The sequence below is a fragment of the Panthera uncia genome (genome assembly GCF_023721935.1).
Source record: "Panthera uncia isolate 11264 chromosome B3 unlocalized genomic scaffold, Puncia_PCG_1.0 HiC_scaffold_1, whole genome shotgun sequence".
NCBI lineage: Eukaryota > Metazoa > Chordata > Mammalia > Carnivora > Felidae > Panthera > Panthera uncia.
Window position 1 is genome coordinate 17,941,975 of NW_026057582.1, and position 24,534 is coordinate 17,966,508.

A 24,534-nucleotide genomic window follows, 5' to 3' on the forward strand; every position below is an offset into this window, starting at 1 on the left:
TTGGATAAATATTATGCAGATTGCATTTATATATTTCTACCAACCTGGCTATAATTTCCTGCTAATCTATCTGTTATGGGATGAAAGAGCAGCAGATCAGTATGAATTGTGTTAATGATAAGAATCTAAAATGAGTGCAATTTACTCTCTGAAAGGCTTTCTGGTATGTAATGAACACAAACGTAGGACATGGTCTAAAATGTTTTGTACAAATAGTCTGGTCTTTTTAGGCAAAGGGAGACCTTATGCTTTGTTTCTTATTTTTGTTTGTATAAGGAACATGATGGAGAAATAAGTCATAATTACAATATTATTGATCCACTTTGATCTTTGTTTCTCTCTCCTTTCCTTGAATATATCTCCATTTTAAAGTAAAAACTGAGCATGTAATTTTTGCTTTTTAGGCAAGGGACTATTTTCCTCTCCTACAGCATATCAATAAGATTAATGGGGTTTCTTTTGCTTGTTTTTGTTTTTGTTTGTTTATTATTTTGTTGTTGTGTTTTACAGAATTACACTCAGGTTTGACATTTTCAGTAACATTCTTCCCTCTCCCTCACTTACACTGAGCTATCCTTAGGTCTTTATCTTCCTATTTTCCATCTTTCCTTACAGGTTTTTGTTGTTATTGTTTTAACAATGGCTATTTTCTTTTCAATTGTGAATGAATGCCTCCTAATTCTGTCTCCGATATTTTTTTTCTCCTGAAAACTGAGTCTTGATCATCTTCCATCAATACCTATCCCTCTTATTGTAAAAAATCACCTTACTATATTATCTGAAAACTAAATGATATGATCATTGTTGTGCCAAATTAAAAATTTTGGTAAACGTACAATTACACTCCAGGGAAGAAATTGCATTTCACAGACCTGTTCTAACTTCCTTGACCCATTTCCCCTCTGTACCATTTCCCTTATCTTCTGGTAAACCTCATTCTATCTATTACTACACATTTTCCTCCAGAGAAGTCCTGATGTCAATTATAAATTGTTGGAAATTTAAAATAACAATTTATAAAACATAAACTAAGTACAAGGCACTCCTGTAAGCACTACACACACATTATTAACTTACTGAGTTTTATTATTATAACACATCTAAAATAATCCTATAAATATACTCCTTGTCTTATATATGAGAAAACCACATCACAGAGACATCTACCTATTGGTCAAACATTGTTGAGTTGGATCTTACACTCGGGCAGCCTGGATCTGGAGTAATGTTCTATAAGGGGCAGAAACTAACTTCAATGTTATTGACTCCTTACTGCCCATCATGCTATGAATTAGTGATTGCAGTATTTTTAAACTTATCTTCTTCCCTAATCATATAATGAAAACTTTTGCCCTACTTTAAAAGAATTGCAAGCATCAAGGACCTCACAGGGTGGTATTTGTGGAGAAGAGCTCTGTTGATTGCCTAATATTAGATCCCATATGAGTCTACTTGTACAATGCCAGGCTTAGGTACATTTTCTAATTATTCCCTACTGCAGTCTGTGCCTGAGACAAGAAATCAGGGGTCTGTGTTTGATTCACCCATTATTCCTTCATTCATGTGTGCATTTACCTGTTCACCATTACTCCTTTATTCAGAAAACATACATTGAATGTTACCTAATCTCTAAGTACTATGGTTGTTTCTGATTTGATTAAGGGAGCTCACAGCATTTGGGAAAGCTAGAGACACAAATAGCTAGAGTGCAATTGGTAAGAGTCACAATATGAATAGGATAGAATAGAATAGAATAGAATAGAATAGAATAATAGAACAGAATATGAACAGATTGCTATGGAAACATAAAAGCGAGAGGGACTTGCTCCACTAGTTGTCTTGTTGCTCTATGGGGAAGGCAAGAGGAGCAAATCTTGTTGAATATGTTGGATTTCAGCACATAAAAATGGGATATGTATCGTATCAAGTATGCTCAGAAGCATGTAGGGCCAAGTATGTCCGGGAACTAGAAAGTGTTTAAGTGGCTGAGGTACAGGATAACTAAAGTTTAGGATACTTGATGTGAGGTGGGGCAAGTTAAAAAAGACAGGTACCAACTGCAAAGAGCTTTTGAGCAACCTAAGAGCTCTAGAATATTCCTTGTAGAGTGGGCATGACATGATCACCCCAACTCCAAGCTGTATGAGAAATAAACAGGAGCCGCAGAAATCATACAGGAGGCGGTAAGTTCCAGGGCTCACGTAGAGGTGGTGGGAATGAAAGGCAGGGAACAAATCTAAGAACCATTTAGGGCCAGAATGGTTTTAATGTTTATTTTATCTTAGAGAGAGAAAGTATGAGTGGGGAAGGGAGAGACAGAGGGAGACACAGAATCCGAAGCAGGCTCCAGGCTCTGGGCTGTCAACACAGAGCCCAAAAGGGGCCTCGAACTCACGAACCATGAGATCATGACCTGAGCAGATGCTTAACGGACTGAGCCACCCAGGCGCTCCAGAGCTAGAATTAACAGATGTGAACAGGTGTGAGGAATGGGGCAGCAGTAGGAGTGTAAGTTCTATCACATGGATTAGGAAATGCAGGGAAAGAAGGCTTTGAAATGAGATGAAGATGTGCTTAATACTTACAATGTTTAACTGGAAGCACTTACAAGTATCCCAGATACAAGAGTGCAATGCATTTCAGTCTGGAGAGAAAGAGAAAAAAAAAAAAAACAAAACGGGAATGGAAATATACATGTGAAGAGCTGTAATCAAATTGGTGATACTTGAAGCCAACAGAAATTGATAATTGCACAGAAAAGAGTACAGAGAGGAAAAGGAGAAGAAAATTGATGACACTTTGCTAGAACTGAAGTGGCAAATTGAATTTGTTTCACCAGTGACAAGTTAAGGAACATTTACCAGAATGCTTGATAGATTTAAAGGATAGAGTTTCTTTTAGTCGCACATCTTGAAATTTATTTTTCTTTACCACACTATTGCTACTAAAATTTTAAGTCAGCTATATAATAGCCTTAACATTTATTTGCTTTTGTATGAGTACCCCTCCTCTGAATATTGTTCTTTGAAGCAGGGCTCTATGAATATAAGATCTATATGGTTTAAAGCTCTCTGTTCTCAGGATGTGTTGGGAAGGAAACTTATTTTGCAATCAGTTTCAGGCAGAAAAGGAGGTACTTTTTATTAAAACAACAGCGTATAATTTTTTTTTTGAAAGCTTCTTGGACTGGGGAGAAACTTGAACTAGGAATTAAAAGACTTGCAATTTTATTCTGCCTGTGTCCGTAACTTTGCGAAGCTCACAAGTCATAGCACCTCTTTGAATGGTGCCCACAGGGGCTGTAAAACAATGTAAGCCATGACAAAGATCTTTCAGATGTCCTCGACTCTGTATTTCTATGATAATCTTTCTCCATCTTGAAATTTTGCCAGCTATTCTCCATGTTCCCTTTTCTCTAAACTTGGCCTTTATGTAGCTATCACGACACTGAGACCCTAAAAAGAATTAACTTAGCTCTGCCTCCTGCAGTTGAGTTTTAAGACGTGGCTGGCTGGTCTAGATTTTCTAATTACAAGTCAAGTTAAAGGCATGAATGAAGCTTGCACTGGTTACCGATATAGAAAACAATGTACAGCCCAATGCTCATCGTTGAGGAGTTTACATTGACTGAGACAAATTCTGTCTATGGTCTCGTGAACGACTCAACAATAAATAAAGGCCAGAAGTTTTCTCTGATCATGAGTTTAATCAATCATGATCTCACTTGATTTTAATCAGTTTCATTACTTGCCTGTAAAAGGAAGGTGGGTTAACTTGCAGTAATTTTTGTCATGTGAAAAATGCACATTTAAAACTGTTGTGTTGGAAGTTAATAAGGGAAGAACCTGGTAAGCATTTACACCACCACTCATTTTGCTTTATAAAATTTTTTAATGTCTGTTTCTTTTTGAGAGACAGAGAGAGAGAGCGCGAGCAGGGGAGGGGCAGAGAGGGAGACATAGAATCCGAAGCAGGCTCATGGCTCTGAGCTGTCAGCATAGGGCCCCAAACAGGGCTCAAACCCATGAAACATGAGATCATGATCTGAGCCCAAGTCAGACACTTAACGAACTGAGTCACCCAGGCACCCCTACTCATTTTGCTTAAATCTCACTATCTATGCCTATGTTTGCATTTGACAGGACTAGACTAAGCCTGAGCTTCGTAAAGCCCTTTAGCTTGTAGAAGACAATGGTAATAAGCAGATGTGGTAAAGAATTATACAAGGCAGGGCACCTGGGTGACTTGGTTGAGCATCCAACTTCGGCTCAGGTCATGATCTCACAGTTCCTGAGTTCTAGCCCCACATCAGGCTTGCGGCTATCAGTGCAGAGCCTTCTTTGGATCCTGGGTCCCCCTCTCTCTCTCTGCCCCTCCACCTCTCTCAAAAGTAAACATTAAAAAAGAAAGTAATTATATAAGGTTATGACATTGGGTATGATCTATAAAACTTTGCAAAAATATACACTATGAGCCAATTTATGAGTCATAATTACTGATCTTTGCTTCCAAAATCACCTTAAATATTTCAGGATCAACCAAATTTGAATTGACACTAAGCCCTTTGACATCAGATATTGTGTCTTCTTTTTTTTTCTTTCTTTTTTTTTTTTTTTTTTTGTATCTCTAGAATCTATTCCAGTGGGCAAGATATTCATCAGCATTCAAAAAATTTGCTATATTATAGAATATTAATGCTAAATTAGAATTGTTCATACTTGATTTTTCACAGATACTTATTCACTCAGTATATATTCATGTGTATTTACTATGTGTCAGGCACTAAAGATTATGCATGGGGGAGACAAAACGTAAACAGCAGAAATTTATTTTTTACAGTTCTAGAGCCTGGAAGTCTGAGAAGAAGGTGCCAGCATGATGGGATGAGAACCTTCCAGGTTAAAGATTCTCATTTTGTCCTCACATGGTGAAAGAGGGTAGGGATCTCTGTGGGTCTCTTTGTGGCACACTGATCCCATTCATGAGGACTCTACCCTTATGCCCTAAGGACCTCCCAAAGCCCCATCTCCTTATAGCATCACATTGGGCATCAGGATTCCAACACTAGAGGGTTATGATAGACCACAGCACTCACCCGCTACATTGACTACAATGTCCTAACGTACCATTATAACTGTTCAGTAATGCGATAGGTCATGAATGAGTTACATATACCCTGAAACACAAGTCTTGGTTCCAGTTGTTTTAATACAATGTGAAAAAAAACACAAAATTGTAAGAAATTAATAAAAAAATGTACTTTGTGAATCATCCTTAGGATAGACATACTGGTAGGTATCATGTCAGACCGTTAACTCCAAGCTGAATACCCATGTTTGGCGATAATGTTGACCCAAAAATCTCAGAAGTTATGCAAGGAAAATGTATATAGACAGCAACACCAAAATAAAAGTTTATTTGGGAGGAACTCCAGACAAGATAGGGCTGCTTTATACAGACTTTGTGAACTGTTTATAAAGCAATAAACATGCTTTTATTTTTTGATAAAGCAGAAGTAGTGACTTCTCAGGGGTGTGTGTGTGTGCGCGTGTGTGTGTGTGTGTGCGCGTGTGTGTGTAAGTGCATACGCACGTGCACGCAAGCATATGTGTTTGCTTCCTGTGGGAACTGGAGCTTTCTTGGTAGAGCCTCAAAATTAATTTTCCAGCATCAGGGGTTGTGATCATCAAAGGCATGTCAGGTTTATGGGCTTCTCTCATTTTATTGATTGGTTCAAGTTACACTATTTTTAAGGATTTTATTTGCATTCATAAGGAGAAGGCAAGAGTGATTTAGTTTAAAATGTTTTTATTTTTATAAAGTAACTCTGAAAAATATTATAATATTTTACTTCAAATATCATTTCATGTCTACAGAATTAGGATGAACTTTATAAATAATACAAAGATACAATATAACCATCGCAGACCTTGAAATTTTCATAGCAGGAATATCATATGTCATATATTTTATCCTCTCAAAATAGACTGAGTAGAAGGAAATCTTTTGACCGGTTGGCTTTGTAGTTCATATGCAGAATGAAACTCAATATGGGATAGATCCCTGTTCGGGAGAAAGAATCCCCTTTATACCCTCTAATAATGTAGTTACTCCAACTTAGTAACTTATGCCTTGAAAAGAAATTTAATAATGTAGGATGTCTAGTCCTCAGCAGTAGGCTACCATCCCCTATTCAAAATAGGTGAATATTTGACTAAATGATAAGAAACACAGCCAGTAAAAGTACGTGAGAATCAATTGGGTCATTTAGCTGGACCACACGTTCAAAACAAACTCCAAACCTATGTGTTGTGTTTGACTTGGTTTGTTTTTTTCCACGTTTCAGTTCTTCCAATGTACTTAGGATCAACTATAGCTGTACATCAAAGCAGAATCTCTCTTCAATAACCCAGGCATTTTTCCAAAAGTGAAGTTTAAACTTATTTTGGTGTAATCTGTTTTATATTTATACATCTTAACTTAGAAATCTCTTCCTAATAATCCAATGGAGAAAAAAAAAATGTCACTTTGACAAATGGTGTTAAAGAAAGTGGCTATCCCTACGTTCAGTAGAAGCAGTGGAAGGAATGCCCCAAGGCAGAGTCCCAAGTCCTTGAGGGGGAATGCTAGTGACGTGAGCTGGAGGCAAGGATAGTGATACATAGGTTACACATTAGCAGCCGGGGGCACAAGACGCTGACCTTGTGGCTTCCAAGACCTTGAGGCTGACATATCCAGAGCCACAGGTGCAGGGCGTGTGCTCTTTTCTCCCACCTCTGCCCCAGGGTGACTCCTACACTCCTTATAATGCATTTGCCTTGCAGTTATAGCCCCCTACCCCATCTGAGAAAGGCTGCCTTGACGGTTCTGGTACAAACATCGTAGGGTCAAAAACTCCCGCTCCCAACCTGTGGAGAAGTCCCCCAAATGATTGCAAGCTGCCTCCATTTAGAGACCACCCCACTGTGAGTCTCAGCTCCTCCCAGCCCAGAGAGCTATAACAGATACCCAATCCTTAAACAACTTAGGGCCAGTGCCACCTCCTGGAACTTGCCTGCTCTCCCACCTTGAGAGTGTACTTTTGCTTTACTCAACTGCTTTGTGGTTGCTGCTTTCCCTGTGGCTGTCTTTGTTCCAGTGGGATTGTTGGGTATTATCTTTTCGTGGGAAATCCAAGAACCCAGACCTCCATTCACACACTGCAGACTCTCCTGCTGGAAATACACATGCAAACTAAAAGTAAAATTAAATCCCTATCAGCACTGTATAAAAAAAAAAATATTGAAGATGGTTCAAAAACACAAATATAAAATTATAAAACTTCCAAAAAAAGAAAAAACAGAAAAAAACATGGGAGAAAACTCTTGGGATCTTGGGTTAAGCAAAGATTTATCAGCTATTACAACAAATCAAAGTCTATAAAAGAAAAAACAGACTACATCAAAATTAAAAACTTTTGGGGCACCTGGGTGGCCCAGTTGGTTAAGCGTCTGACTCTTGATTTCAGCTCAGGTCACAATCTCACAATCTTAGGTTGTCAGATCAAGCCCTTCTATGGCTCTGTGGAGTCTGTTTAAGATTCTCTCTCTCCTTCTCCCTCTGCTCCCCCACTCCCACCGCTGCTCACTCATGCAGCTACTCTCTCTCTCTCTCTCTCTCTCTCTCTCAAAAGAAAAAAAAATTAAGAACTTTTGTTCTTTAAGAGACACTGGTTAAAGGATAAAAAGACAAGCTGCAGATTAGGATAATATATTTGTAAATCACTTATCTGATATAGGACTTGTATGTACACTACATAACAAATTTCCAAAACTTAATAAGAAAACAAACAACTCAATTCTAAAAAATGGATGAAGGGTTTATATAGACATTCCACCACAGAAGATAAGTGGATGGGAAATATGCCCATGGCGGGAAGTTCAACATCATTTGTTACTGTGGGAATGCAAATTAAAACCATGATAAGGTACCAATATGGTGTGGTATGAAAATGGCTTAAATTAAAAAGACTGACCATACCAAGTGTTGGTGAGAATGTGGAGGTATTTGGACTCTCATACATTGCTGATGGGAATGAAAAAATCATACACTTTTGAAAATCATTTGGAAGTTTTATAAAATGTAACATTCACACTTGCCAGATGAACCATCCATTCTACTTCTAGGTATCTACCCAAGAGAAAAGAAAGCACATAGCCAAACAATGACTTACATACAAATGTTTATAATGGCTTTATTTGTAATAGCCCAAGGTTGGAAACAACCCAAATGTCTGTCAACTGATGAATGGATAAACAAACCAGTACATTCACACAATACAATACTACTTGCATTAAAAGGAATGCACCATTGATTCATACTATAACATGAATGAATCTCAAAATAATTATGTTGAATACAAAAAAAAAAAGACAGAAAAAGAGTACTTATTGTATGGAACAATTTGTATATAATTCAAAAAAATAAATATTAACGAGAGTAAATAAGTGGTTACCTGAAAGAGAGGAGCTTGAGAGACATTACGTTAAGGCATGAGGAAACTTTTTGGAGTGATGGGTAAATTCATAATTTTGATTGTGGTGATGATTTCAAACTTACAAAATTGCATATCTAATGTATGCAATGTAGGTATATCCATTGTACCATAACAGAGTTGTTTAAAAAAGTCTTGTCAAGAGTCTCACAATCAGGAAGTCTCTGAACTTCTCAAGTTCTAAAAGTGACTTTATTCTGAGATTTTTTTTTTGAAGCCCACTCTCTACATTTATTCATATTAATATTTGTCATATCCATGATATGTTTCTGTATAAATGGGGGTGTGTGTTATATTACATATATATCATTATGTACATATGTCATTTAATTTATAGACTACTCAAAACACATGGTTTTGACTAGCTGCTGGTTATTGACTCCTTTTTATTTCTAACTTGATATTTTTATTTATTTATTTTATTTGTTTTTGTAATCTTTATTTATTTTTGAGAGAGAGATGGAATGAGAGTGGAGAAGGAACAGAGAGAGAAAGAGACACAGAATCCGAAGCAGGCTTCAGGCTCTGAGCTGTCAGCACAAAGCCTGACACGGGGCTTGAACTCATGAATGGTGAGATGGTGACCTGAGCCAAAGTCGGACGCTCAACTGACTGAGCCGCCCAGGCGCCCCTCTAACTTGATATTTTTAAAAATTTTAAAAAGAACATAGTGACTGAGGCTTCTAATCACTATGTGGGGGCTATTTCTCTCCTTTCCTTCTATCCCTGGGAGAAAATAACAACTCAAAGGCCATGATCATGAACTCTGAAAAAGACCTTTCCCTTTCCACTACATGGGCCAATATCAGAGAAGTTTCATACCCGTATGAGGCCAGGTGTTACGCTGGCTACAGGATAGCAGTGGACTGGAATTCAGTTTTGCAACCCTGAGTTGTATCAAGAGTAAATGATATTAATGTAGCAAAATCTGAAAAGTAAAGATTTTGCCAATGTATACAACATAAAATTATTATGAAGGAAGCTGAGTGAAATTGTAACTGATTTTTTTCCTTTAAAAAAATACAACGATTAGATCACTTCAGTTTCATGAGTGGCTCTTAATCAGGGGTGCCCATCAAATTTATAGGGGGAGATTTTTCAAAATGCACATGCCTGAACCCTCATTTCACACCCATTGATTTGAGGAAAGGGAGACAAAACATGGAAAAGTCCCAAAAGTCATTTTGATATGAACTGCCAGTAGCAAACATTGATTTAGAAGAAAGAGATTAAAACAAAATGTGTCTCTATAACTAGATAATGGAAGGACCACAATGATCTCATCAGCTCCCATTCTGACATTAAAATAAATAGCATAACCTTGGCCATGGAGCTGATTATGCTCCAGTTGATTCAAAACTATTTAGTGTATTGACAAAGTTGTATCCCAGCCAGGTAGGAGGGAAGGTGTAAAGTATAAAAGTGCCTGAGATAGCAGACAATTTCACCAGCACTGTGTTTTTACATATTCTCAGAAGCTAGATATCTTGGACTTAAGTATTTGAGTGTTTCATTTTGATTTCAAGGAGGTTTCAGTTCTTATATGCCCTGTGAATCATTGGGGTGGGTGTATTCGATTCTGGTAAGCTCTGATATGAACACATTGCTTTCAAACTTCAGTTGCCCTGGAGGTGTAGGCCTGTGCAATGTATTAAGTTGTCCAACACAGAGATGTAGTAGACAATTTTAGAGCTTGAGAGTATTTTATATGTTTTATCTGTAATAATGTTTGCTCTCCATGGGGTGTATAACTTGACTGATAATCTGCACACAAAGTTCTATGGTAAACATGTTATTTTAAATATATTTTTTTTCTCTTTGATGTTCACAGCAGCCCTGTGAGGTATGTGTTATTAACCCATTTTAAACCTGAGAACACCGAAGCATAAGAGAAGACCAGGTGATGTTAAAGAGGAAACAAGAATGGCTCTAGCTTAACATTGGAAGGGACTTTGAGCAAGAACAAATATAATAGGGCAACGATTTTCCCATTGTTTCCATACAAAGTACTCTAATAAGAGTTTAACTCAGATGAAGTAATCATCACCGTCATCATCATCCTGGATTTTTGAACATCTGGCACTAGAGGGTTTTATTTATGAATATCTGTAATGGTTATGTGTCAACTTGAATGGCCATGGAGTGCCCAGATTAAACACTATTTCTGGGTGTGTCTGTGAAGAGTTTCTGGATGAGATTAGCATTTGAACTGATGGATTCAGTAAGGTAGAACCCCCTCCCCAGTGTGGGTGGGTGTCATCCAGTACACTGAGGGCCTGCTTAGAGCAAGAGCCTGAGGAAGGAAGAATTTGCCCTCCACCACCACCCCCCCCCCTTTTTCTTTCCTGCCTCACTGATGGAGCTAAGATAGCTCATCTCCTCTCTGTCCATGGACTGAAACTTACAACATCAGAGTTCCTGGTTCTTGGGCCTTTGGACTCAAACTGAATTACACCACCAGCTATCCTGGGTTTCCAGCTTGCAGACAGCAGATCATGGGGCTTTTCAGCCTCCATAGTTGTGAGCCAATTCCTATAGAAAAATCTCATAAAATATATCTGATATATAGATGAATCTGTTATTTCCTTGTGACTGCAAAGCATCGTCTGATTTTGTTGAGGAAGATGTCTCTATCCCTAAAGGTCAATTAAGGTGGATTAAATCTACCTAAAGGTAGATTAATGGCTAACAGTCACGTTTCTGGTATGAGAACTCTAAGGACCAACTTGGTCTTTAGACTCTAATAAAATGTGGTCTAAAGATGTCATTTCTTTCTCACTGTTCTGATTAACTGCTCATATGGATAGCTGATTACTACATTGTCTGAAAAATTAATCAGCAGCCAGTTAAACAATACCTCTGATTTGGTTTAGGAGCACTTGGCCAAGAATGAGGAAAAAAATGTGTCAAATACCTACTGGTAACCAAACCCCCATGGTCACTGCTGAAATCTCATCAGAGATTGTTTTGACATTGTCCCAAAAATCAGATACCTGGAACTTAAGGAAATGAGGTTATTTAATCTAGCAAGTTCTGTATCATGTTTCCAAACAGAGTTGGTATGTTGTATTCTGTGGCAAGAAGTCTCCTGCAGGACTGGATCATGACTGGGGGCAGATTGTGTGAGAAAATTCAGATAAAAAGAATGAGGTGGATATATAGCAATTTCTTTTTTAGCTGCTTCAATGACAGCACAATTCTCCTAGGCAGATCATGGCTTGCCTCCTGTTTCAGTTATAAATTGCTATGTATAGAAACAATCCAAAATTTAGTAGCATAAAACAACTATTATTTCTCAGAAGACTTTGGGTTGTCTAGAATGTTCTGCTGTCTCTGCACCACCCCTCTTAGGTTACTTACGCGTCTCCTCTGACCTAGTGGGTCTGTTGAGGACTGGACTCAGCTATCGTGCCAGGATGGCTACATATGTCTCTCATTGTGGTCTCAACATCTTTCTTCACACATGTTCACTCATCACTCAGGAGCCTCAACAAGACATCTAACATAGTGGCTAGGTTGTAAAACGTAGTATTCTAAAATAATTAGGACTCCAGATGTTCAGCTTGCATCACACATTATAAATGTCCCATTGGCTAAGGTAAGTGACATGGGCAAGACAACAGTCAACGTGGAAGGAAATTACACAGGGTGTGAATAGAAGGAAGTATGGTTCACGGTAGGCCACCTTACACCAATCTAACATACCTCCTGAGTGGCAGCTCTCTGGACCTTGAGCCAGATACTAAATCTTTTTGGCATCAGTTTCCTTTTTATGTAGCATAGGTTTAAAAATAGCACCTGTTTCAGTGACATACAAATTAAGTGAGTTAGTAAGTGTAGTATTTAGAATGGTGCCTGAAACACAGTAAGAGCTGTAAAAGGTTTTGTCCTTACTATCATCACCATTGTCATCATTGTTATTGTTGTTGCTGAACTTTTTGTGCAATATTTTTACCCTGTTATAGTGTTATATTATACATTAGTTCATCTATAGGGTCTCCAACCCCTGAGACATAATTCTATCTTGAGGGATATGACTGTCTAAAGAAGATGGCACACAAAAATACAGAATTCTAATACAAGATGATTTAAGAGGGATTAGAAAAAGGTGCTTTAAGGAGCAAAGGTACATTTTCTCAACTTCCCCTATTTAAAATTTTACAACTGTCACAAACTAATGCACATTTATGTCATGCAATAGTTTCACACACAAGCATAGAAATCAATTCTAAATGTGTCTAAACAAGCATACCAATATTAAGTTAATTATCAATACCTTTACCCCTTCATTTAACATGTCAGATTTCTCATGGCTCATAGTTCAACATTTCAATGTATTGGAATGAAATCTCACTCTCATTCTGAGTAAAGGTCTAAACTAAGAAACCAGAGACGACAGTGCCTCCGATCTCTAAGCAATTTGATTGTATCAGTGCTGTTAAAATCTTCCTACCGTGTCCTGGGAACAATTCTTATAATGTGACACAGGGTCTGGCCTACATAGAAGGAAATGATGAAAATAAGAGTGAACATTTATTCAACCTTGTCATGTGTAGGCTTTATCCTCAGTTCTACATGTGATTCTTATTGAGAACCCTCTGCCCTGGAATGTGGTCTTTTTTTCTTTTCCAGCTGATCGTGGTTCATTTTATTGGTGTTCACAGATCTTCACTCTCCTATCCCTATCGTGGGTATGCATTCTCACCCCAGTCTACTCATGTTGGGTTCAGCCAATGGAATGTGAGTGAACACAGCACACACCTCATCCCAAGCAGAAGGTGTACTGTCACTGTCACCAGGTGGTTGCCTTGTCTCCCTTTCTCCTTCCCTCTGCCATGAGAATGAGAGCGTACTAGATCAGGGCTGCTCCCTCAGCTTGAATCTCAGAAAGAGTAGACCCCATAGCCTGGCACTGACCTGCAGCTTAGAGCTGCAGCAGCTGTTTTCTACCTTCATGCGATATTAGCAAGAAAGTAAATAGCTGTAGTTGAAACCTCTATGATGCAGGAGTTGTTCATTAGCAGCATTACTTAAACTGAGGTTGAAATGTTGGTTCCCCTGAGTAGATTATTCAAAACTAGCCTCTGTATCTGGGCTGTACCTCTTTGAACAATGGTACTGAGTTGTAGCAGTTTTGATTTTTCTCCCCAGGACTTGGAGAGAAAAGGATCTATCCTAGTCTAACATAGCCCCTCTCCCATGAAAGCATATCTAGAATAAGGAATTTTTACAACTCAGTTCTAAGGAGACAACCCATTTTTTATTAATAGGCAGAAAGTGAAACAGGAATAACACAAACGAAGATATACAAATGACCAGTAACCACATAACCACGGGAAAAATGCTTAACATCATTAGTAATCATGGAAATGTGAATTAAAAGTACAATGAGACATAAATAGAAATCTATTCAAATGGCTAAAAAAAGAGAAAACAAACAAACAAACCAAACCAAACAAAAAACAACCTTATAATTGGAGCACCTGGATGGCTCACTCAGGGAAGCACCTGATTCTTGATTCTGGCTCCTTTCGTGATCCCAGAGTCATGGGGTCAAGCCCTGTATCAGGCTCCATGCTGAGTGTGAAGCCTACTTAAGATTTTCTCTCTCTATCCCTCTGAACCTCTCCCCTACTCGGGCTCTCTCTCTCTCTCTCTCAAAAAAAAAAAAAAGTGGTAAATTAGCTCATAAAGAATAAAGAAAATTAATCACAGATTTTTTTTAAATCCCCCAAATTGTCAAATATGTGAAATACCTGAAACTCTCATACACTGCTGGTAGGTGTGCAAAATGGAAATCTCTGAGAGTCTCTTATAAAGTTAAACATGCAGTTACGCTATCACCCAGCAAATTTACTCCCATGTATTCACTTAAATCAATGAAAATAGAGGTCTACAAAAAACACGTACAGCAATATAGCAGCTTCATTCATAGTAGTGACAAGCTACAAACAATCCAAATGTCCATTAATATATGAACTGATAAATTAATTGGATTATAGTCATACAGTAGAATACTACTCAGCAATACAGAGGAACAAAGTACTGATAGATGTAACGACACAGCTGTATCTCAAAACCACTGTGCTGAATTAAACAGTCAGACAAAAAGGACTACTTACTGTGTGATTTCATTTATATAAAATTCTAGAATGGGCAAAACTAATCTTTAGTGACAGAAAGCAGACCACTCATTTTTCTGGGGCTGGAGCTGGGCTCCTGACTACAAGGAGGCAGAAGAAATCTCTCTGGGATGATGGAAAGAGTCTTAGTTGTAGCGGCAGTTACACCAGTGCATAGATTTTTCCATAGGTACATTTAATTGTGTGTAAACTGTACTATAAAAAAGTAATTTAAACATAAAATAAAATAACATGGTTTACCAGAATACCAGAATACTGCAAACCGAAATAGCCATCACTAACTCCTAAATCTTTGCTGTGTTCCATTGACTAGGATGAATCTCTCCTATGACTAAATTGGCCATGCTCTCCATTGTCACTGAGTAAGTGAATATATCTGATTCTATACCCCCCTTCCCGCTCTTGTTCTGCCTTGTCCTTTTGACATTAATTAGGCCTTACCTAAGTATATCCTAAAAAAGTGTGGTTTTTGTTTTTTGTAGTACTTGGTGAAGGTTAAGGAAGACTCATGTAGCTCCCTATAGGCCAAGTCAATTCTGGCAAACAATGTAGTATCCAATATGGTGGTCTTCCTGGTGTCTAGTACTTCTTAATAGTGGCAGAAAGTTAAATTTCCCCATTTTCATTCAATTACCATTCTCCTCCACTTACGCTGATAGGCCCTGTGAAGTGGTTATTGGTTATCCACTTTGATTCCTATCCAGTTCATAAATTATTTATGAATAATTTTTAAATGTTCTATTTTTTTTACTTTGATGGAAGTGTTTTGTGCCAAGTGACAAATCAATGAGTTCCCATATATTATTTGTTTCCAAGTTGGCATTTTAAAGTTATAATTACTATACTAGAAAAAAATACATTTAAAAGCAGAATTCTAAGTAGAACTCACATTTAGGTTTAAAAAGCAACCACTACATAAAATAAATCCTGAACTCTCACTGAACCATAGAGAAATGGTACTTTTTATAAGGACTGCAATGTAAAATCCCAGATGATTGTATTTATATACTTATACTTGATATATATGGACAGAAGCAAGAGAACCGAAGCATTATTTTCATGGGCAACAACATTACTCTTGGTTTATGACACAAAAAACACCTACTAGTAATAAAAACATTTCAACCACAAGGAAGTATTTTTTTTACTTCATCAATCTCTAGTGAAAACTATTGGTTTCTCATTATTGATTGGAGGAAGAATCTATTGTTTTGGAGGAAAGGAAGTTATCAGCATTGGTTAGTAGAAAAAGAGTGTGCAAGTCAGTGAAAACTGATTAAAGGTTACAATATAAGGTTACAATTATAAGGTTATAAAAACATTAGGGGGAGAGAAATTCATAAGACATTCTTTGATTATAGATAGGAAGGAAAGCAAAAATCCAGTTGGCAAAGGAAAAAAATGGAATGGAGACGCTAATTTAGGTTTCACTTATATTGTGTTCTCGGTAGTCATGAAAATAGGGAACCCTTCCTATGGTAAAAAGAATTCAACAATGTAAACATACATTAGAAGTGAAGTCAGGAGGTATTTGTACTTCGGGCAGTTTCCCATCTTTGGGAAGGAGGGATATTAGGAGAAGTTTGGGAAGGGTTTAGGATATTATCAAAAGGAGTGAAGCAATGAAGGGAAATGTTATTACTATGTAACTGGCATTAATTTGAGCATGTGTACTAAAGAAAGCTTATAGTTACTGTTGACCTATTGTTCTTCCTGTTAAATTGATGGGGTCAGTAAAAATAATAAGTTATATAGTGGATATTCACTGTAGTACATTGAATCATTACCACCCAAATTTATGTCCATCTAGAATCACAGAATGTGACCATATTTGAAATAATGGTCTCTGCAGATGGGATTAAGGGGAGAATCTTGATTAGCATATGTACCAAATCCAATGACAAGTGTACTTATGAGAGACAGAAAAAGGGAAGACACACAGAGAGACACAGAGGGAGAAGGCCAAGGGATGTTGGTGTCAGAGATGGGGGTAGAAATACAATTACAAAGCAACAACTCCAGGGATTGCTTAGAAGCCACCAGAAGCTAGGAAAGAGACTTGGAACAGATTCTCCCTTGCAGGCTCCAGAAGGAAACATCCCTGCTGACATCTTTGATTTCAGACTTCCGGCCTTCAGAACTGTGATGAAATAGATCTGTTGTTTTAAGCCACTGACCTTGTGATAATTCATTACTCAAGTCCCAGGATACTAATACCACTTTTTGGTCATTCTTAATCTACTTCATCATCCCTTGTAAGGGTGCTGTAAAAAACTACATTAAGATTCATGTAAATACGGGATGCCTGGATGGCTCAGTCCGTTAAGTGTCCGACTCTCAATTTGGGCTCACGTCATGATCTCACGGTTTGTGGGGGCTCGAGCCCCGCATCAGGCTCTTTGCTGACAATGTAGAGCCTGCTTGGGATTCTCTCTTTCTCTTTCTACCCATCCTGCATGCTCTCTCTCTGTCTCTTTCTCTCAAAATAAATAAGCTTTAAAAAAAGAAAAAAAGATTTATGTAAATACATGGAAAGCATTTGGTCAGGGTTTGAAGATAAGAAGCTCTTGATAAGTCTTAGTCACTGCTTCTTTGGTGGTAAGAGCACCAGTATGGAATTAGTATTATCGTGATTGCTAAGAATTATCTGGTCAATGTATTCTAAATAGCAACATCACTTTGCATGAGAAGTTTTAGTGAAATCACAGAACTTAAGGAGGCCACCCAAGCCCTTATGTGTAATTGCAATGTTTATCTGCTCATACTCTATCTTTCAGACTTTTCCAGTGAATAGTCAATGAAATTGTGATTCTAGGAGCAGGTTGAAGTTGTCAATCAAAACTGTAGCAACACAGACCTGTCTGGTGAAACCCATTATATTGATAATGGCTGCTGTGACTTCTGCTTCTCCAGAAATATTCATTGTTTCTGAATGCATTACATAATCTCTCAGTGATTCTTTAAATTCCACATCTCAATAGTTTTTAGTTGTAATGAAATACAGAACTCAATCCACCCATTAATGAAAACCCTAACTATAGTATATGCAAATTAATGAAAACAAGGAAGAAAACAAATATGTTTTCTCCCCCATTGCCTTAAAGGGTATGTATGGGGAAAATTAATCTGAATTATTTTGAATGGATATATCTATAATAGAAAAAATAAATGGGGGTGCAAAGGAAGAACATACGATCGATGGAATAATGAACTTATAAACAGAGCAAAATTACCTCCTCTAACCACAAATAAATGCAGAAAATATTACAGATAATTGATAATCCATTTCATAAAGCTTTTTCTTGCAAACACAATACGGTTAATATGATGTCAACTCCCTAGTTTGATATACAGCATATTATAATTTTAAAAGCAATGTTATTATAAAAAATTCATTTGCTGTAATAATCAATAAATTTTCAAAGAAAAAAACAAATATGCATTAAAAATAATTCCACAGGGCCTTGCTCTTCTAATGGAAATGCTAAATACAATACAAGAAAGATTTGCTAATTAAAAGCCATTTTTAAGCTTTCAATTTCATTGTTTTCCCTATTTAATTCAGTAGGAAGCGGAAAACAGTCAAACAGTATTTTTAAAAGGAGGAACTTTAAAAAGATACCACACTTAAGAGACCACTGCTGCTGATATATTTGATGTTCAATTATTTTTCTATTTTTGTTTTCACAGGGAAATTGGATTGCATAAGCACACACACACATATATAATATATATAATATATATATGTATATATATATGTATATATATATATATAATTTAAAATTAAGTTTGTTTTGTGCTTAATTAAAGCAGATATAGCTTATATTACAAAATGGTGATTAAACTTTCTGCAGAGTCATTATGGGATTGAGAAATAACCCCAGACCTCATGTAAGCGTTTTAAAAGAGCTTTAAATTTCAGTGGCTCATGGTACTTCATCTTTTTCTTTTTTTAGTATAGCTTAGAATTCAGTCCTCCCCCCCCCCCATAAAAGCTGTTCTGAGACTACTGAGTATGGTGCAAAGAACATGGAGTTGGTGATTAGTTGGACTAACCACTAATCAAACTAATTTTATCACTAGTTTGCTCTAGGTCATTCTTGACAAAAATCAGAGAGATCAGGGCTCTGATAAATTATGTATTGGGAGATAAAACCTACTCTATAAATTTCTAGACTTATTTTAGAATAAACTGAAGGGAAAAAAATATATATGCCAGTACTTTACGAACGTGAGGTCATAATAATCCTGGTCTGTTAGGAATGAATAAATACATTTATCAGGCCGAGTTCAATCAGGAAATTGGAAATTATCCTAAGTATGTGAAGAGAGTGATTTAAACAGTATTAGAGGGTTGAGGTTTGTTCTTCAACAAGGGACTTATTGAGGCTAGGGACATAAAGGTCAAGAAAGCCACCAGTACCTTCAGGAAACCAGTGGGTACTGGAATCAGAGGAAGCTACTGGTTCTGGGCTGAGGCACATGCAGCAGTAGAACAGGTTGTCTTACAGGAGGACACCTAGAATCTCCTGGCCAACATTCTCTTCTGCTCTCAGCTCATCTGGTAGCCAGCTTCTGCATTCATTAGGAGCAATCAAAGATGGCCTCCACCTCTATGCTGCCAGATCACTGGGAAGTAACTTTCACTTTCTGAATCTAACCCAGAACCCACTGCCAAGCATTCTGGGAATGTAGTTCCCAGTCTTTTCACTGGACCTAGAAGAACAGATACAGGAAAAATAGTGTTCTGTTAACAATGAACAAGATGGCAGAGGATAGTAAACCTCATGAAAAGTTAATGATTTTGTTTTCAGCACATATCAGCAGATAAAGAAGGATTCATTGGGGCTTTGGTCCCCAAAATTACTCTGTTTGTATGGATATGGGGCTATGCTAATTTTTCTTAAGACTGAATCTATATTCTGAGTGTCTGTATATCTACTGTACTATCTTGTTGTCTCTTGTCTTCAGCTATGAATGACCTCAGAGATAAATATTACTGAAAATGTGTTTTAGCAGAACATTGCACCAAACTATGAATGGCGATGTATGATTATGCTGAAAGAACTTTAAGAGTGTTTGCAAACTTTCAAGATATTAGGCGTGTCCATAGTTTCTGACTGCTCCCAGTCATAAATGTAGCTTAGGAGGACTTCTGGTGCACTTGAGGGCCTAATATGGGCTGTAAACTTAGGTTACAAACAGGCTGTAAACTTAGAATGCTTCAGGAAGTACAGTAGAATAGTAAGAGCACAGCATCTGGAGCCAGACCACCTTCATTTAACACCCAATTTCAGGGGCGCCTGGGTGGCTCAGTTGGTTAAGCCTCCAACTCTTGATTTCCATTCAAGTATTGACCTCCTGGTGGTGGGATTGAGCCCCATGGTGAGCCACTCACCAGGCCCTGCTCTGAGTGTGGAGCCTGTTGGGGATTCTCTTGCTGTCTCCCTTTGCCCCTCTCCCCTGCTCACACACTTTCTCTCTAAAATCAAAATTAAAAAATAAATAAATAAAACCCAATTTTAAAAACATATTAATCATGTGATCTTAGGCAAATTTCTTAACATTTCTGTGCCTCAATTTTCCCATCCATTAAATGGAATGAAAACATTACCTAATTCATAAGATTTTTGTGGGATGAAACAGTTTAATACATGATAAGCACTTAAAATATGACTTTAGTGATTTGTAGAATATTGTGTCATTTTGTATTTATTATGCTTAAAAGAACATTCTAAGGGCTGTAGTTACTGTTGGTTAGACTTGTTATCATAACACAGCATGACAAAATGCAGGTCAGGTTGAATTTATATTGTGCCTACCTGTACAAGACACCACACTAATCTCATTCATTCATTTTTATTTAATTCATTTTCATGTACTGTCCCTCCCACCCATTTGTCTCCTGACCTGCTTTCACAAGAGTATGGTGGTTAAGGAACATGTCTTATGAAGCCAGATTGCCCTGTTTAGATCCCAACTCTACCACCTACTAGCTGTGTGATCCTGTACAAGTTACTTAACCTCTCTGTCTCTTCATATGTATATTGGAGATACTATTAGATACTAGTCTCTTTGCATTGAAAGTTAAAATAGAGCACCTAAAGACATGAACATAGTTGGCACAGTGTTAACTGCTCTTATTATTGTGTCCAAAATGATCCATATCCCGTACTGATATAGTTATAACTCCTAGCAATTAAACGTGGTTAGCCCAGATTTTACACAGTCCCTTGTTGACCAGTATGTGTTTGTATCCAAGAACATGCCCACTTTCCCGCTGGTTGCAAATATTTTTTTTTTCTGAAAAGTTTGTAAAAGAAAAAAAAATTAACACACAACTACACACTTTTTTCTTTTCTAATTATCTATCTTTTCTAATTTATTTTTTCTAATTATCTATATATTTGAGTGAAACTTGAAATACTTATTTATAAGATTTATAGTTTTGACGTCACTTCTGTGAAATAGAAATGAGAATATAGTCTTTTTTTTTTTTTTTTTTTGCTTCCCTTTACTTAAGCCTCTGTCTAGGTGAATTCACTTCCCATATCTTTAAATGTAAACAACACATACAAAATGTAATGCATCTAGGAATGATTTAGATATTTCCCCGTATTGTAAGGAATGCGTTTCCAGTCTCTAAGCAATATTTAAATGAGTCCTGGGAGTTCTATGAATAATTTCCTGGATTCCTTTTTTTATGGATGACTATAACCAAACCCCTTGCTAGGGCCCTAAACTCTATTTTCTCAGCTTTAGTGGTTTAATTAAGCATTAAGTTGTTTATAGTCAGGAAGCCCCAACACAAGAGGTTTCTTTCTCAATCTGTCTCTTGAAGAGAATCACTGGATTCAATCCAATAGTAATAATAAAAAATCACTAGTTATACTAATTAGCATTGTTTCTGTCATGAAGATTTTAAGGCTTGGAGTGATGCCTTGAACTTGAATAAAGTAAGATTTTTTTTTTCTTCATTGCATGTATTATTACTCTGGGAAAATTATTACAAAACCATAATCTGATATGTAGACTTTCTTGGTTAGAGAAAGGAATGGAAAGAAAAATATAACTTACCGTCTCTTCATTTTGTGGTCTATGATAAGCATTTTCCTTTTTTGGGCAGATGATCAACTAATATCATTGAGTCCTTCAATGGTGTTTAGAGAGCCTTGAATCACTACCTTTACTGATTCGTATGCTTGGCCACAAAAACTTCCAGAATTTGTAAAACTTTCCTAATAGTTATAGAGATACATTTTATTAAAACAACTCACCCTGCATGTAAGACAATATTAAATATACAGCATATTGATTAAGTAAAACCAATTGTTACTCCAGAATATCATGAAACTTCCACATATCATTGATCAACACATGTCCCTGAACAACTCATTTAATTATTAATATATATATTTTTTAAATTTCTTCAATTCATACATCAATAAATTCAACCCTTTTTGCCATAACATAAATTTACTTGCAGACTCTTGTTTTTTAATGTTTATTTTTGAGGGAGAGAGAGAGCTCAAGCAGAGGAAGGGCAGAGAGACAGAGGGAGATGCGGGGGAGAAGGGAGGGTGCAGGGCAGATAGAGAGGGAGACAGAGGATCTCAAGTGGGTTCCCTGCTGACAGTAGCAAGCCCAATGTGGCTCGAGCCACCAAGGCTCCCCAACTTGCAGATTCTTAATAGAGGAGCCTTAAGAATCCCAGTTCATGAGAAATAGCCTCAAATAATATGCTTGGGGCATTTTGAGAAGAGAACTTCCTGTGTTCCATTCATATTAGCTTCCTCTCTTTCCTGGTGGAGACACTGGGTTCCCTCCACGCTGCTCTCTCTCTGCAGATCGCTTCCCTCCACCTCTCCCATGCTTTGCTGGCTCACATTTACATACAGATACCCATGTGTACACATACTCGCACCCTACATTTTTTTTTTCTTACCAACATTTATTGGAGCTATGCCTTTATTCGTTTATTATGCATCTCCATGTCTGGACTATTAACAATGTGATGACCTAACAAGGACTGTATCTGTCATCAACTCCTGGAATCAGTTTATTTCCTGTCATTCATAAGGTCAGGAAACATTTACGTAAGAGAGTCTCTGGCTAGGCATGGATATAATAAGCGAATAAAACAGACACTGTCCTAATGTTCATGAAACCTAGAATATAGATATTTATTTTTAAAATCAGGAGAGCCTGGCTGGCTCAAGTGGTAGAGCAAGTGGCTCTTGATCTCTGAGTTATCAGTTCAAGGCCCATGTGGGGTGTAGAGTTTACTTTTAAAAAATCACACATTTCTAATAGATATAAATATAGATACGGATATAGATATATGTAGATACAGGTTTTAGTCAGATCTGGCTGCCATAACAAAATACCACAGACTGGGTGGCTTAAGCAAGATTTTATTTCTCATGGTTTAGTTCTTCAGCAAAGTCTTTCCTCCTGGATTGCAGGTAGCTACCTTCTTACTTGGCTACATTGTAGAAAGAAAAAGAAAGAAAGAAAGAAAGAAAGAAAGAAAGAAAGAAAGAAAAGAAGAAGAAGAGGAGAAGAAAGCTATCTGATATTTCTTCCCATATGGGGACAAATCCACCATGGGACCCCTACCCTCATAACCTCATCTAAACCTAATTACCCTCACAGCCTCCATCTTTAAATACCATCACATTGGAAGTTAGGGCTTTAACACAGAAATACTGAAGGGACACAATTCAGTACTTGGCAGATATAGATGGACATTTAGATTGCATGCTAAAAAAAAAAAAAAAAAAAAAAAAAAGCTTCTTTATGGATAATTACAAACTGGTAGTCACTTTAACCAAAGCAGTGACATGGTGTAAACTTGATATAATTTATATTTATTTTTTATAGTTTATTTATTTTTGAGAGAGACACAGAGCATGAGCAGGGGAGGGGCAGTGAGCGGGAGACACAGAATCCAAAGCCAGACCCAGGCTCTGAGGTGTCAGCACAGAACCCAAAATGGGTCTTGAACTCCTGAACCGTGGGATCATGATGAGCTGAAATCAGACTCTCAACTGACTGAGCTATGGAGGCACCTCTGTAATTTATAGTTTTAAAAAATTATCCTGATGAGGAATTCATCAGGGACATAAATCTGCGAATGGGAAGCCAGTTAGAAAACACTAACAGCGTTCTTGTGGCCACAGCTGGGGGCTGGAAATAGGGCTGTAACTGTGGTGACAGAGAACAATCAATTTAGCTAGCTGCCAATTGCCGAAGCAATGGGCCAGTTGATGGATCAGAGGTGGAGATGATGATGCAACAGGAACCAAAGTTGAATCTCACCTTTATGGACCGATTACCTTGATAGAGAATAAGTCGTATTATGAAGATGAAGAAATCAAGAAAAGGGGTTTAGGGAACATGTTCACAAGTGCAGTTCTGATGTGTGGGATTTGTGGTGTCACTGAGAAATATAAACAGAAGAATCAAGGAAGCAGTTGGTGATATAAGAACTGGCCATAGAGGACAGGTCAGCTCTCGAGATACACATTCCGAGATCATTCAATACAGATACTATTCAAGGCATATTGTAGATACATTAGTCAGACATGTATTTTAAAAAAGGAAGGGAGTACAAACCAGAGACATGAGGAACTCCAAAATCTAAAGGTAAGAAGGAAGAAGAATAGGGCAGAGGCAACATAGGGTGCTGAAAACTCAGGAGGAAGTCCTAAAATTTGACGTCATGTAGGTCAAGTGAAGATGTATTTAAGAAAAGGGGAGTGACCAGTTTTAATGCATTTGAAAGATGAAGAGTGATGAGGACCAGAAAATAGGCATTTAGCGACATGAATTCCATGGTGGCCTTGACAGGAACAG

General features: G+C 37.4%; 1 long non-coding RNA gene across 1 annotated transcript; it reads left to right on the forward strand.

The window, feature by feature from the left end:
- The first annotated feature begins 1,816 nt into the window (after positions 1-1,816).
- On the forward strand, positions 1,817-10,708 carry LOC125908979 (uncharacterized). The gene is made up of 3 exons (XR_007453514.1): positions 1,817-2,183; positions 4,840-4,898; positions 10,365-10,708. It is a non-coding gene; the product is annotated as an uncharacterized LOC125908979 (long non-coding RNA).
- Positions 10,709-24,534: the final 13,826 nt, after the last annotated feature.